Raw genomic sequence first — 14,168 nt, forward strand, 5'->3', positions numbered from 1 at the left:
AACTTGAATTGCAGTTTAAGACAAAAAGTACTGTAGGATTTGTTCCAAGTGCAAGCAATGAAGATTGTTACAATTTTGGTTCACCTATTGGGGGTATGCTATTTTGATTGTGAAAATGGGAATAATGCAGAAAATCCCTCTAAAAAGCAGCCAATGTTCTTATAGTGCAGTCGGTGCTTTAAAAGCTGTAGGCAGGGATAAAAGAAATAGGTTGTCTCTTCATTGAAGGGGACTCAACACAGAAACATCCTAATCTGCTGTTACTTCCGTTGTAAACAGGCGTGTCAAGACAGCTTTGTCAAAGAGAGCGCCATTGCTTTGTGCTGCGGCTTCTTTTAACACATTCAAATGGAATTTGGCACATTTCAAAAAACATTTTCCCTGTATGGCTATCTGGGTCTTACTGTCACAAACACAAGGTCTTTTAATTTGCATGTCCAAAACTACTATTAGTGGATTTATAAGATATGATGATGAAGTGGAAGAAATGATTAACCTAATTTAAACCCATTGGTAAGTGTTACATTTCACACGTGGACTTTCACTCATGTCTTATTTCAATTAGCCTCTCTATTTGTTCATTAGAATACCACAGCTATAAAAAGTATTATACATACTACAACCTTTATAATAAAAGCAAACAAAATTGAGCCACACTAATGCAACTGACATGATTCAGCAAGTCCCAAAACATTGCAGGCAGATCAGATTAGCGCTGTGGCAGCTGCATAATAAGCAACACAATTTTAACTCAACTATCTTCGAGCGTTCGCCTTGTCAAACTCAAAGTGGTTAACAGATTATTTTGTCAAAAGCTGATTGCCAGATGGAAAAGCTGACTGAGATTGAATTATTTCTTACCTGCCAACAACGGGATGATTCCTGATTGGATAAAAGCTGAAAGTGAAAACAACCTTACCGTAACCAATGGGGAGTTAAGAAAGCAAAATCAAAGAAACTTTGCGACATTTTACAAATTCTCCTTATATGGGGTGCGCTACGATTCAACAATGGTTCGATTGTGTCGTGTAAGTCAATATGGCACGGCTCAGTTCAAGAGGGTATGATGGAACGAGTATCTTGTTGACATTTTACATCCATCCATCCATTTTCTGAACCGACAATCACATACATATGAACTTGTCAGTACTGTAAATGTGGGATTTCTCTCAAATAAAAGACAATAAGATACATACAGTTTCTCAATACATTTTAAGACGGAGCAAGTCGATTCGGTTACATTTGATCCACTTCTCGAGCCGCATCTTTTAAATCAAAACCAACCAAAATGTTGCTTGAAAACCATGAATGTATGCTAAATAAGGATGATTTACTTTTCATGTATTAGATGGCCCAACAAGTTGCATCGCTCAAAAAGGCCAATATAAAACTGCTAATTCAGCTACCGTAAGTCAATATCCATGACACCATCTCCCTCCTTCTGCTCAGTCGTTCATACCAATCCGGTTGGTTGTTATTGAGTAGATTGAAGTGGACACTTCCCCACAGCATGCAGTCTAAATAGAAAACAAGGATTTAGTCACTCGGCCTTTAAGATCACAGCTGTTGCGTCTTGAATTTAAGACCTCATTTGATAAACAGAAAAAGCAATATTTCACGGCATGTTTTTTTTCGAAGGGTTTGAACAGCTTATGAAAACAAATGTACTCAGCATTCAGCACTTTAATATTTGTAATGATTTGCAATAGGAGACAATCATTTATGACTTCAACATAAATATGACTTTCCTCCCAAATACAATATCCTTAATTTGTCTTGAATAATAATAATTTACATTAATTAACAATATTTTAATCATGTTGGGCTCTATTTTCATGACGCATGGCATATCTCCACACGAAGGCGGGTTTGACCCGACGTTGGTAATTTCTCAGATGATTGCAGGCCGACGGATCTGCAAGAGGGAAGGCTGCACCGATGTGCAACTGGTCACATCTGACTTCAATCATTGCTTTTAAATGAAGTGCTCTGGTCTGTGCTGTGAAGTCGGCACTTGAAGAGCGCCCCCCCCACGCCTGATCGTTCATGTGCCACCCTTGATCGTTCGTGCCCCCCCCAAAAAAAATATAATACAATGATTAAGATGTTTGATGACAGCTGTTCACATATTCATAAATGAAATGCGTTGTGTTAGACAAGCTGTCTACCCTACGTCGGTGTTCGACTTGGTCTGAGCAAGCGTAAGGTTTAGATGAACTTTTTGTCACTAAATTGTCACTATGCTAGGTACATCTCCAAGACACACCTTCTGTTGTGCCGGCCCACCCAAGTTGGCGGAGATCAGTCTGCCAAATTGGCAAACACATGCAACAAGCCTTGCTCTAATTCGAAAAATCAGGATCAGCTTGGGGTATGCACAGTGGTGCATTGCCTAGAAAATAGGGCTCGTTATGTGGTTCTCCGCAAAGATGAGGGACTCGAGTGATATGACATGACTCGAGTCAGATTCAAGTTGGTATTTTTCGGACTTGTGACTTGTTGCCAAAAACTTGGAAATGACTTGACTTGGTATCTAAATGACTGAACTTGACTTAGATTTGAACTAAATGACTTGACCAGCCATCTAGTTTATAGTTTGAAATCTGCATTTTAACACAGTTCACATTTTTAGGAAGGAAAGTAAGAAAGAAAGAAAAAATAATGTTTTTCTTTCATTCACACCAACCTGGCAGCCGAGTCAGCGTCACTTGTTAGTGTAAAGTCTGAAGTGGCAACAAACACCATGGTAGCAAGTCAGAGGATCCTTAATTTCAATTAATGGATTATAGGATGGCAGAATGCCTGGTTTGCACATCAAAGAATGAAGACAACGTCAAATTTCATTCGGCATTACAAAACCCATAGAAGCCACAATGACCCAAAAAACAAGTCACTCAGTGGACTAACTCAAATGCAGAGTTTGTTCAAAGGGACTACGGGAGGGTCAGGATGGTGCTAGGTTGATGAAGCAATCATCCCCGCTGGAGGAGGAGATCAGCTTGCTCAAGTGTGCCTGTGAAGTCGGGATGTCTGATGGAGCTTTCATGGCTAACACGATCTCGGCTGTTCATCCTCTCGGGCCTCCAGAGATCATTATGGGACTTGTGTTTTCAGAAGCACTATATCTCTGTGAGGCTGCCCTTCTGCACCTTGGCAGTTCCTTAAGTAATTGTGTCAATGACTGTTCTCATTACTTCTGTTTATGCAATGGCAATTAGACTGGAGTAGAAGCTCTGTTCTGTGATGCTGGTTGACTTCCACATTCTTCCCGTAGGACACAGTATAAAGAGGATGAATTAGTTCCACTCTCAAACTTCTGCTATCATTACCGTTAGTATGTTCTAAGTAACACGTTAACAAATGAGCTGGGTTACAAGTAGAATGAAACCTTTACTACTCTATAACGCAACAAAATACAACCATCCGTTTTCTGTTCTCATTAGGGTTACGATAAGGTGATGTTCAGATCTCTTATTGCTATTTATGTTTATGCATGTGCATATACACAAGTGTAAGACGGCAGAGTAGCGCAGCCCGGGGCGCCCCCGTAGCGCCCCCGTAGCGTGAGTCCTGCACTAGTTCAGTATTCAGACATGTTCAATAATGTGAAAACAAGACAAATGAAGTCATATTTGGTGTTAGTTGGTTGCTCATCACTGTCCACTAAGATACACAATGTAAATGTCAGTTTGTGAAGGAAAAGTATCGTCACAGTCCTTCGATCATTACAGCCATGACTGACAGGGACTCAAATGGGGAGAGGAGGGGGCATGATGCAAGTGGAGCAAGAAATTGATACAGTAGTGGAGGGGGAACAAGATTAGCTTATTTTTTAACCCAGTTTATGGTACTGGGCAAGAACTGCTTTGCATACACTACCATCAACACCATAGCAAGAGTATATGAAACAAAAATTCTTGGAGTTATTTTAGATGAAAAATTATGGTGGAAATCACACAGAAAATATTAAAAGAAAAATCTAAAAAACTATAGGTGTCAGGTATAAAACCAAGAATCTCCTAAATAAGGCATTTTTATGTACATTATATTGCTCATTATTACTATCGTAATTGACATACTATATGGAGATACAAGGTAATATTTACGAAACAAACATTCAGTCTCTGCGATTGGCTGGCAACCAGTTCAGGGTGTCCCCCGCCTACTGCCCAAAGACAGCTGGGATAGGCTCCAGCACGCCCCGCGACCCTTGCGAGGAGAAGCGTTACAGATAATGGATGGATGGATGGACATTCAGTCTATCGCTAAGCTACAAAAACGAGCTATACGGATTATTAACCATTCAATTTATATAGAATCAACCAATCCATTCTTTAAATTAAACAATCTCAAATTGTATGACTTAGTTGAATTAAAAACAGTACAAATAATGTACAAAGCATACAATAACCAACTTTGCCACAGCATCCAGAAGTTCTTCGAAATCAGAAAGTGTTGTTATAGTTTAAGGGGTACAAGTTTCTTTGAAAAAATCAAGGACAAGAACAACCAAAGCGAATGTGTGTTTCTGTAAAAGCTTTTAATTTATGAAATAATTATGATATACTATTGAAAAGTTGTGAATTGCTTGTGTTTAAAAATAGATTTAAAAATATAGTACTACAAAAATATATAAATCATTTATAGACATAAGAAACTGCACTGAGTCTATTATCTTGCGGTCTTTGCGTTTTGGTTTATGAACAAGATTATCTATACATGTGTATAAAGGGGCGTGTCTGTTGCTATTTTTTTTCCCGTTTGTTTTCATTTACAGCCTGTGTATTGAATATTGGGCAGAGCTGGGCACTTGACCCTTTTTTGCCGCTGGTCAGTTCCCCGCTTTCGGGCCGCGACCTGGGTACCCTTCCGGCCTCGATCGTCCGGCCTTATTCATAAAAAATGTCGGCCCCCGACCCCGTTCCAACATCCTTGATTTACTTTTTCTTTCCTTACTTTTTGAATAAAAAATATTTTTCATTCACTACCCCTCCAATGCACAACATGGGTAAAAAATGACCCACATCCATTTTCTATTTAATGCATGTATTGCTGCTCGAATCGATGATATATTTCTTACAATGCCAGGTATGCATTAAATATTTAGTTTTTTGTTCAGCACAGATCATTTTTATTGATCCTTTCTTACTTTCTTACATAATGAACAAGCACAGCTTTTATATTTGGACATCAAGTGCATGTGCACACATGCACTATACACATGCATGTGTATAGGAAATTAGCCGGATAATGAGCTTGAAATAATGTTATGCACGGATGCTTTTTTGTGGGGGTGGTAGAGTGTGTGTGTGTGTGGGGGGTGTAAGCGCTTTAAAAGGATGAGGACGGGCGGGGTTGGAGGACGATATTTTTTATGAATCAGGACGGCGGGACGAGGACGGGAGGATACCCAGGTCGCAGACGGAGGACGGAGCAGCAAAAAAGGGTAAAGTGCCCAGCTCTGCTAATTCCGTTATTACAGCAACTGCATTCGGTGCAAAATAGCACACAGCAATGCTTGTTTTAAGCCACCCACCATTATATTGAACTTAAAAGAACCATTCACATTATATTTACACATTTTCTCTAGAAGTTAAAATTCTACTATTTCTGTCCTTTAATTTTGGCATTATTGTGAATGGAGCAGGAAGTTAAACCTGAAACTAGGTTGCCAGTGACAAGATTGGAAGTGCATCACAAACCTGGTGGAAGAAGTCCACCCATACTCTATTTCCTTTCAATTGACTGCTTCATGAATCTTTTTCAGTAATCTTCCAAGATATGTGACCAATATAAAATCTTGCAGAATATTCCACAAAATTATAATAAGTACTGGCTAGGTTGCAAAACAGTCCATAAACTGCGCAAAATAGCGTTTTTCATGTGAAGGCGGTCTTCATATTTGGTCGTAACACAGCTGAAGCCACCCTTGTTTTGCTATGCTATGAACTGCGTTGAAATTATGGCTGACTGTCATAACAAGCCAAGTGAGACGGGGAAAATGGCATTTTTGTAGCAGCCCACTTCGAGGATTGTCCACCCAGCCTGACAGATCCTTCCTCCTCCTCCTCTTGCAGAGAGAAGCAGCCGGGAATACATCAACCCACATCCCTGCGGCAGTGGCCGGCGCACGAGTTGCATTTTAATTGTACGCACTCTGCTATTGCCCATGCATTTACCTCCAGGTGCAACCAGGACTTATGAACCTTTTGCATTTAAAAGAGAAAATGATGTCTTGTGAAAAAAAGGTGGGGAACGTCAGACTTGGTCACTGTAAGAAGCCAATAAAGACCTCAATGAACAAGGAGAGGTGGTATGCATGCACTAGAACAGTTTTTTTTTTTTTTTTCTTCAGGCTACACTCTAACAACAGTTGGGTCAAAAATAACCTAAAATGGGCCAAAAATGGACTACACTCTAGACTCTAAGCATAGTTGGGTGAAAAAAATAATACAAATTGTGTCAAAAAGGGACAGATCCAACTTGGCGGGTTATTCAGATAACCCCCAAAAATGGGTCGGATGAATAATCCACAAAATAACCCCCCCAAAATTGGTTGTGTTGTACATAACCAAAACTATTGTTTTGTACAAAACAACCCCCCAAAATTTGTTTTGTGGGTTTTTGATTTAGGTGCTGTTTTAGAGTGTAACCCAAAAATGTGGGTCAAAATGAATAACCAAAAGTTCTTCACAACACAACAGCCACTTGTAAATTTGACTGTTACTATAATGATGCAATCACGTCACAACTAAATAGATGTTTACATCGGGTCACTTAAGGGGTTTTGTGCACCTGTGGCACTTTACATCAAAGAGTGTTGATACATACATACAACATGATTTCTTTGTTCCTGTGAGAATGGCAATAAATCTTGACATCTGAAATCTGAAAGTAACCACTTCCACTCACACCTTCCAACCGGGACGTGTTTTGGCTCAAAAACTCCTTTTGAACGGCCGATCATGGCTGGTCTTTTGAAAGCTAGTGCTCCCACCAAGAGCACTATATAACACGTTTCACAAGTGTCCCACAAGTGGCTACTCTACTCTCTGCTCCACTTCAAATCGGCACTCAGTCTATTTTTGATGGAAGCACGGTCAACCTGCAGAGAGCAGAGCGATTTCAGACGGAATTCTTACCCTTCTCATTTAAGATGTTATTCTAGCTTTGAAATAGTTGTATTCTTCTAACGAAACAAAAAGAGCACAAAAACTATTAGCAACCCAGTTTAGTGGACACCATTTTGACACAACCATTAACAGTACTCGCCTGGGATTTTTTTTCTAAACCACACGGGTTTAGTTAACGTATGTGATCTAACAAATGTGCTGCAATTTGGACCTGTCTTGTAATACATCATTTTGATACAGTTCGCTTGCTTGACTGCCTTTTGAGTGCAGAATATAAACACCTTTGCCAATTATTGTAGAAACTGACAGGTTACCACACAAGGGTAGGATCTGTCTCTGACTGGAAGTTCATTCATTCCAGGGTTTGGAAAAAGAAACAACAATCGTGTGATTTCATCATGGGAATATTTGAAAACCTTATTCTGATTCTATGCTGCATCGATTGGAAACTTGTGATTGAAGGGGCAAGGCGAAGAAGTGGGAGATTAGCAATGGGAGCATCTGGACGTAGCTGCTCAACCACTGACAGTTCTTGTTTAACATTCAGTGTAAGAGGTACTTCATCAAACCAGTAGAGCACGTCGTCTTTGGGTTTGTCGAATGGTTCTTGGCTTGTTCTGTCCATGTGTCAGAGTGAATGTGCATGAACAAGACACAGGACACTACACGTCAGCGCCCCTCAGAGTGAATGCAAGTTAGAAAAGCACCGTATGAAAATAAAGTGGATTTATGAAATTGGACTTTTGTATTTTTCTCTTTTTTTTTTTAATAGTTTGCCAGGTCAAGATAGGAGCATGTTTACCATTAATTGAACCTTACAATGATGCAGTGAAGTTTAAAAGATTATGAAGGTAATTATGTTGTTAAGTGCATTTACAATGTTATTCTTCAAACACAATGCCACTGACAGGTAAACGTGTCGCAATTTGCCCACAGATTTTACTTTTTGGTTTTGAGCCATTTTCAACACAAAAATCAACTGTGCCATCATTGAGAGAGCTGATGGCATCACAAAGGGTCTGATGGGTGTTCACTTCTCCTAGCCAGCAGATCAACATGGTATGTACTAAACAATGAATTGAAGTTAATTCAACTTGCGGCCGTCATGCGCCCAAACGTAGTCGTCAACGGGGTGCGGCCGTCACCCGCTGAAACGTAATCGTTGACAGGGGTGGAGATGTGGGGCCAAAAACGTGCTGTCGGCCTTGATCACTAGGACCGGCCCTTTGGAAAAATTCACATATTTTGCCGAAAATTCTCCACGGCCACCCCTGCACGGAGCTGCCGTGCCCCAGCCGCACTTGAAAGTTTGGTCACAGAAAGCAGACTAAAAATGGGTGCAACTTCATTTTTGTGCTGGGGCAGTTTAGCATGTTTTTGAATTTGGGGTGTCCAGCTCCGGTCCTCAAGGGCCGCTTTCCTGCCCGTTTTCCAAGTCTCCTCGCGGCAACACACCTGATTTAAATGATCAGCTCATCAGCAGGCTCCGAAGAAGCTTGATGACGATCATGATCTCTTGAAACAGGTGCGTTGCAGCTGGGATAGATGGAAAAGAGGCAGGACACCGGCCCTTGAGGACCGAGTTTGGACACTCCTGGTCTAGGCTTTCCGGCAGACTGGGGGCTTTTTCTATTACTCTCCCAAGCCACATTGACCAATTTGGCAAGAAAAAGTAGACCAATTTTGAAAACTCTCTAAAAGCAGGTATACATAGTAAGTAGTATAATGCAATTTTGGTGTATTTGATCAAGGCGCAGACAGACAGATGTGGCGCTCCGTAGACATGTGGTGGATGTCATCGGAATTCATTCATAAAGATGACAACAGTGTGGGACGTTTCCTTAGAAACATTGTAGAAATCAATTAATTGAAGGATTTAATCATTATCACCTTAATAATATTTTAATAGCACCCCCCGGACCACACGGCACAACTATTGGCACGGTCGTGGGTGCAAAGCAGTCTTCAATTACCCATACAGAAAAATCTGTAGAAAATAAGTGTTTGTAGTATATCGTCGCTGTCCTGTGAAAAACACTTATCTCCATTTTTTTTTCATTTTCTTATTTTTACATGAAATGTCTTTCCGCGTTAAAGACATTGTATTAATGTCGAAATTAAACAAAGTTTCCAAAATTGGAGATGAGTGTTTTTCACAGGACAGCGACGATATGATGGCTTGCACAAACAATATATTACATCTACAGTGTGATAAAATTTTGGTGTAAATGAGCTTCTCTTTGAGATGTGCCTTTTATTTACATATTATTTTAGTGACTAGTAGATACATGAGGAAGCCATCCCCATGTTGTTGGAATACAGACTTACATTCATCTTAAATCACCAAGAATCACAATGTTTTTTTTTAATGCTGCATACTGGTGACTAGAACATGTCAACTCTTTACAGAGTGCAGTTTGCGTTCACGCATTGCTTCAAGCACCCTATAGAGTTGTGAGCAAAAACAGGCTGCATTCGTTTCCAGGCCATTTTTTCTCCAAGCAGGATTGGTAGCTACTCTGAAATTTCTGCTGCAGCCCCCCACTTTGTTTCATCTGCAATAAATGGGGCATACTTTATATCGTCAAAAACCACACATTATGGTGAAAAGAATGAAAATAGGGGAGAACCAAAATTCATGCAGTTAAGCAATCTTTACTTAGTGCTAAACATTGATTATTTCAGTCAATGTTGTGCACCGAGGAAAAACTCTTTGAATTTAATTAAGTGAGACATTGCAGCTAAACATGCTGGCATTTAATAAAGACCTAATTTCCAATACGTACATATAGTATTCTTACTGCCTTTCAAGAAAAACTGTGATTTTCTTCAGCGCCATCACATCCGTACCATGAGCATATGCTGTATGCATGCATGTGAATTTACATGGTGAAAAATGGCTCTTGTCATTCTGCTAAACACCTACTTGCACTCTACAGTTATGTACCATAATTCAGTGTGCGGGTGTGTTATGTTATGGAACACTAAACACTACTTTCCCCTTAGCGTCCTTCCATCTCTCACACCAAACTCTATCATAAATCATACACAGCCATGATAAAAGAATTCATGCCAAACAAGGAAACTGCACGTCTTGGCACTACGATTAGTAGAGAGGAATTAACAAAAAAAAAAAAAGGCATGTAAATGCAGCGCTGGCATAAAAAAATGATCCTCCATTAATTGGGCACAAACTTGCTAAAGCTGTCTCAAACAATTTAAACAGTAACATATTCTTTTGGTGTTATCTGTTGGCATTTTGGTGCCAAGCACCTCTGTTAAAGTGAGCAGAGGAGCTTCATTTAGCCAGGCCATAGCTTTAGCTAGTAGGAAAAAAATGCCTTACAGTCATCTTGTTTTATCCAATAGGCAAATACGAGCCTTATTGTGTGATTGTCAATTACTTTCTATATTAATTTTTGCTATTCCAATATGACTCTGTGCCTATCTCCTGCAAGTATCAAGGTTTCACTGTCAACCACAATGTAGAGAGGTTAAAATTAATCTATTGACAATTAATCCACATTTATTTTGCTCATCGATTTAATGTTTAGAGCCGTTGTTCATCTTAAAATGTTCCATTTTCTCTGATTTCGGCCTCTTTAATGTAAAATTCTGTGATTTCTGTAGTACTTTATGAAAGCAGACTCATTATCCTTGTTTTTAATCGAACGAAGACATTTGCAAACATATGTGTCTACTTTGGAAAACAACGATCACCATTTCTGCCCATTTTCTGACATCTTATGGACCAAACAAGGACATGAATCACAATCACTTCATGGAAAAAAAAATAGTCAGTTAAATCTATTACAAAAATAAGCGTTATTTGCAGCCATAGTATGACATATAGTTGAACTTGAGGCCCAGATTTGTTGCCCTTCGCATTAATCAGTAAGTAGTTCTCAGTACTTCGCTCCTCAGTTGTTTATTTGGTTTTGTATAATCATTAAACAACACCAAATAAATGACAATAATCGGTTAATAAACTACAAAGTAATCAGGAAAAACGGATTTCGCAATACAACAATACAAAATAACTTTCTGTCTGATTATTCAAATAATTGACGGGATAATTGAGAGAATATTGGATTCTGAAAATATTCTGTAATGACAGCCCTACCACAAATAAAGCAAGAGCTGGTTGGAACTAATCTTTACATGACACTGCAAGTGAGCACAAAGGTGACGTAAGATCTTAGATAAGGCACGGCTATCTAAAATGGTGACATTTAACTTCCATGACACCCAATGTTCCATGTTTATGGGAGGGGGAGGAGTCATGTCACAAGACATTAGTGATGACATCATATTCGCAAGCGTGATCATTTTGAAGATGTTTAATTAGCTTAGCCTTTGTAGACATTAACATTTTCAAATGTCAGGTGAAGGGGTTTCAAAATAAGTGTGTCATCGACTGTTGAAAATATGACTTTGGATGACCTCTAGGAGTGAGTGAAAAGAGAAACGGTGAAAATGACGATTCTTATGAACCATTGCAGTGTGTTGCACCACGCCCACTGTGCAACCTGCTGCTGATGAAATTGCTCATGATATTCAGGCATTTCGACAATTTGAATGAGGTATGTTAACGCTGAACAACAATTGAAGTTTACTGGTTAGCCAATGCGGGATAAATTATAACTCTCCAACCTTGTGACAGGGCCATTCGTTTTCTCTGAGGCAAATCAATCTAACTCTATCGTCTCTGGATTTCCTCTGCCTTTGTTGTCCCCGCTCGAGCTGTCTTTACTAATAATCAGCTTTCATGTCCAATAAATGAGCCCTTTTATTGCCCCAAATGCCATCGCTTCAGCAAATAAATGGAAATGCATAAGGGTTCTTGTGCAAGGACATATGTGTACATGCCATGCAGAGGGAAGGGGGACTGCACAATAACGGCTTCTGTCAGAGCGAGTTCCATCACAGCGATGACACATCTAGTACACTTAACCTCTAAAAAGAAAAGGAGAAAATGTGTGAAAATTTAATGATTCTAAAGAGGAATGTGGTGTTCGGGAAAAGTGATGTGAGAATTATCTAAAACTGCAGCTTGTCATGGAAATGTCACCAGAGCATGATGTTAAAAATACAAGCGAAGCCGCGCCACTTGTGTCATAAACAATCGCAGGCCACAACATTAGGTACATTTGCACGAGTTAATGAGATCCGTCTTGAGAGCTGAGATAACGCCTGCCTTCACAATGTGCATTTCTGATTGAGACTAGCATCGATCTAAGTGGGAAGGTGATACTTGGCTTGTTAGTTGGCAGGATTATGCCAAAGGGGAAAAAAAAAACCTGCTGATTAGGGCTGCTCGATTATGAAAAAAATATGAATCATGATTATTTTTGTAATCATTGAAATCATGATTATTCAAACGATCATTTATTTTTTTGTAAATGTTTAAACAATTTAGACAAATAAATGTAATCGAGTTACTTTTGGACCAAGAAATATAAAATAAGTTATAAATTCTAAAATAGGTACACATTTATAAATTCAAGTATGATTTCCTTGTGTAAACAAACAGTACGTTGGATATAAATTAATATTAATACTTTTTTACGATTTTTTTACGATTATGCCAATTTTGTCATCGTGGATTGTAATAATCACTACTGCTGATTTTTATCATACCTTTCAATTTTCCAGTTTTTTATTCGGAATGACTGAAACAGAGCCAAATAACGCACTTGGGCCCTGGCATGAGTTCTACTTGCTCGATTTTTTAAGAACTTACTTGCACCAGCGGGTAACAACAGTAAATTAGCTAGCTAGCTATGGCTACATCCGAATATGCAGCTTCACTTTATATAGTCCACTGGCATGGCTGCTTTAGAGCGTCTCGTTGTCAGCTGTGATCACTTTAGAGTGCCTCATTGTCGCAGCGTGGAAAAGCACTTCCACATACACTGCATGTGCCACATAAATGGATAAGCACACAACAATTCTATTACGTGTAGTGTGTAAAGTTCTGACTCCATGAGTGAAAATCCTTTTGTCCTGTGGGAACTCACTATTTTTTCCCGTCAAACTCTGGGCTGTGCTTTCACTTGTAGCCACTTCCCTTGTCAATTTCTGGTCCTGGTTGTCATGGTAACAACAGCCATACTCTGCATTGGCCTAATAGTCAAGGTGGGCGTGGCTCAATTTCTCTAAATAGGCTGAGTACCAGAAGGCTTGGAATATTGCATGTAAAGTGTGCTGTAATTCTTACTTATTGAAGTATTTAAAACGGGCATAATAAACTGTTTTCTGCATGAACATTGCAACATTTTTCGCAATTGACCATTTTCATATCAAGAGAACATAAGTTACAACATTTGTTAAATATCGCACATCATGTTCAATCTCCATGAACTTATGATGAAGGGAATACAAGTCTTCTTGAGCAACCTGTACAGCTGTCAGGAGCACACTGAACATTCAACAGCATCTGTGTTTCTTCTGCTGCCATCAGTAAATAATGCACTGCTGCGCATCTGCAGTCTGACTTAATATATAATTCACGCCTTGTATGCAGGGAGACATGCCTTATGCCATTCACTTAAGACAGGCGAACACTACCACTGACTTGGAACTACTTTTGTATGCTATGTTGAGAAGAGATGGCCGTACGAATCAATTCATCAATCAATTAAACATTACAAATTTGGTGCATTTTGTGGAATTTGTTTATTAATCATGTCTTGTAATGGTTTAAGGCAAATTGGAATAAAATGTGTCACATTACATCAACGACAGGAAGGTTGATTACTGTATATGCAAATCGTCTGAGCAGTTGATTCTGGTCTTCACCACACTGGCACTGAAATGTTTGGAATGTTTCAGACAAAGATTGTTAAAAATAGTATTTCACTTTTTTTTTTTTACAGATTTATTGATTATTAATGTTCACCTTTGTTGTTAAAAAAAAATTAGTCAAATGTCTATTCCAAATGTTAATACTTGAAAGCAGTTACTGTATAACGAAATAACCCAAACTAAAATTAAAAAAAAGTTTTCATTCAGAAAATAAAATGAAAACAAATG

General features: G+C 39.1%; 1 long non-coding RNA gene across 1 annotated transcript in view; it reads right to left on the bottom strand.

Annotated features, from left to right (window-relative positions):
* Positions 1–1,390: 1,390 nt before the first annotated feature.
* Positions 1,391–14,168, bottom strand: part of LOC147151595 (uncharacterized) — a 195,197-nt gene continuing 182,419 nt past the window's right edge. Inside the window, exon 6 of the long non-coding RNA XR_015090358.1 lies at positions 1,391–1,517. This is a non-coding gene — a long non-coding RNA (uncharacterized LOC147151595). The remainder of the gene's footprint in view (positions 1,518–14,168) is intronic.

This window comes from Filicampus tigris, chromosome 2 (assembly GCF_054856515.1).
Source record: "Filicampus tigris isolate MCC_2025a chromosome 2, RoL_Ftig_1.0, whole genome shotgun sequence".
In the NCBI taxonomy this organism is placed as follows: Eukaryota; Metazoa; Chordata; class Actinopteri; order Syngnathiformes; family Syngnathidae; genus Filicampus; species Filicampus tigris.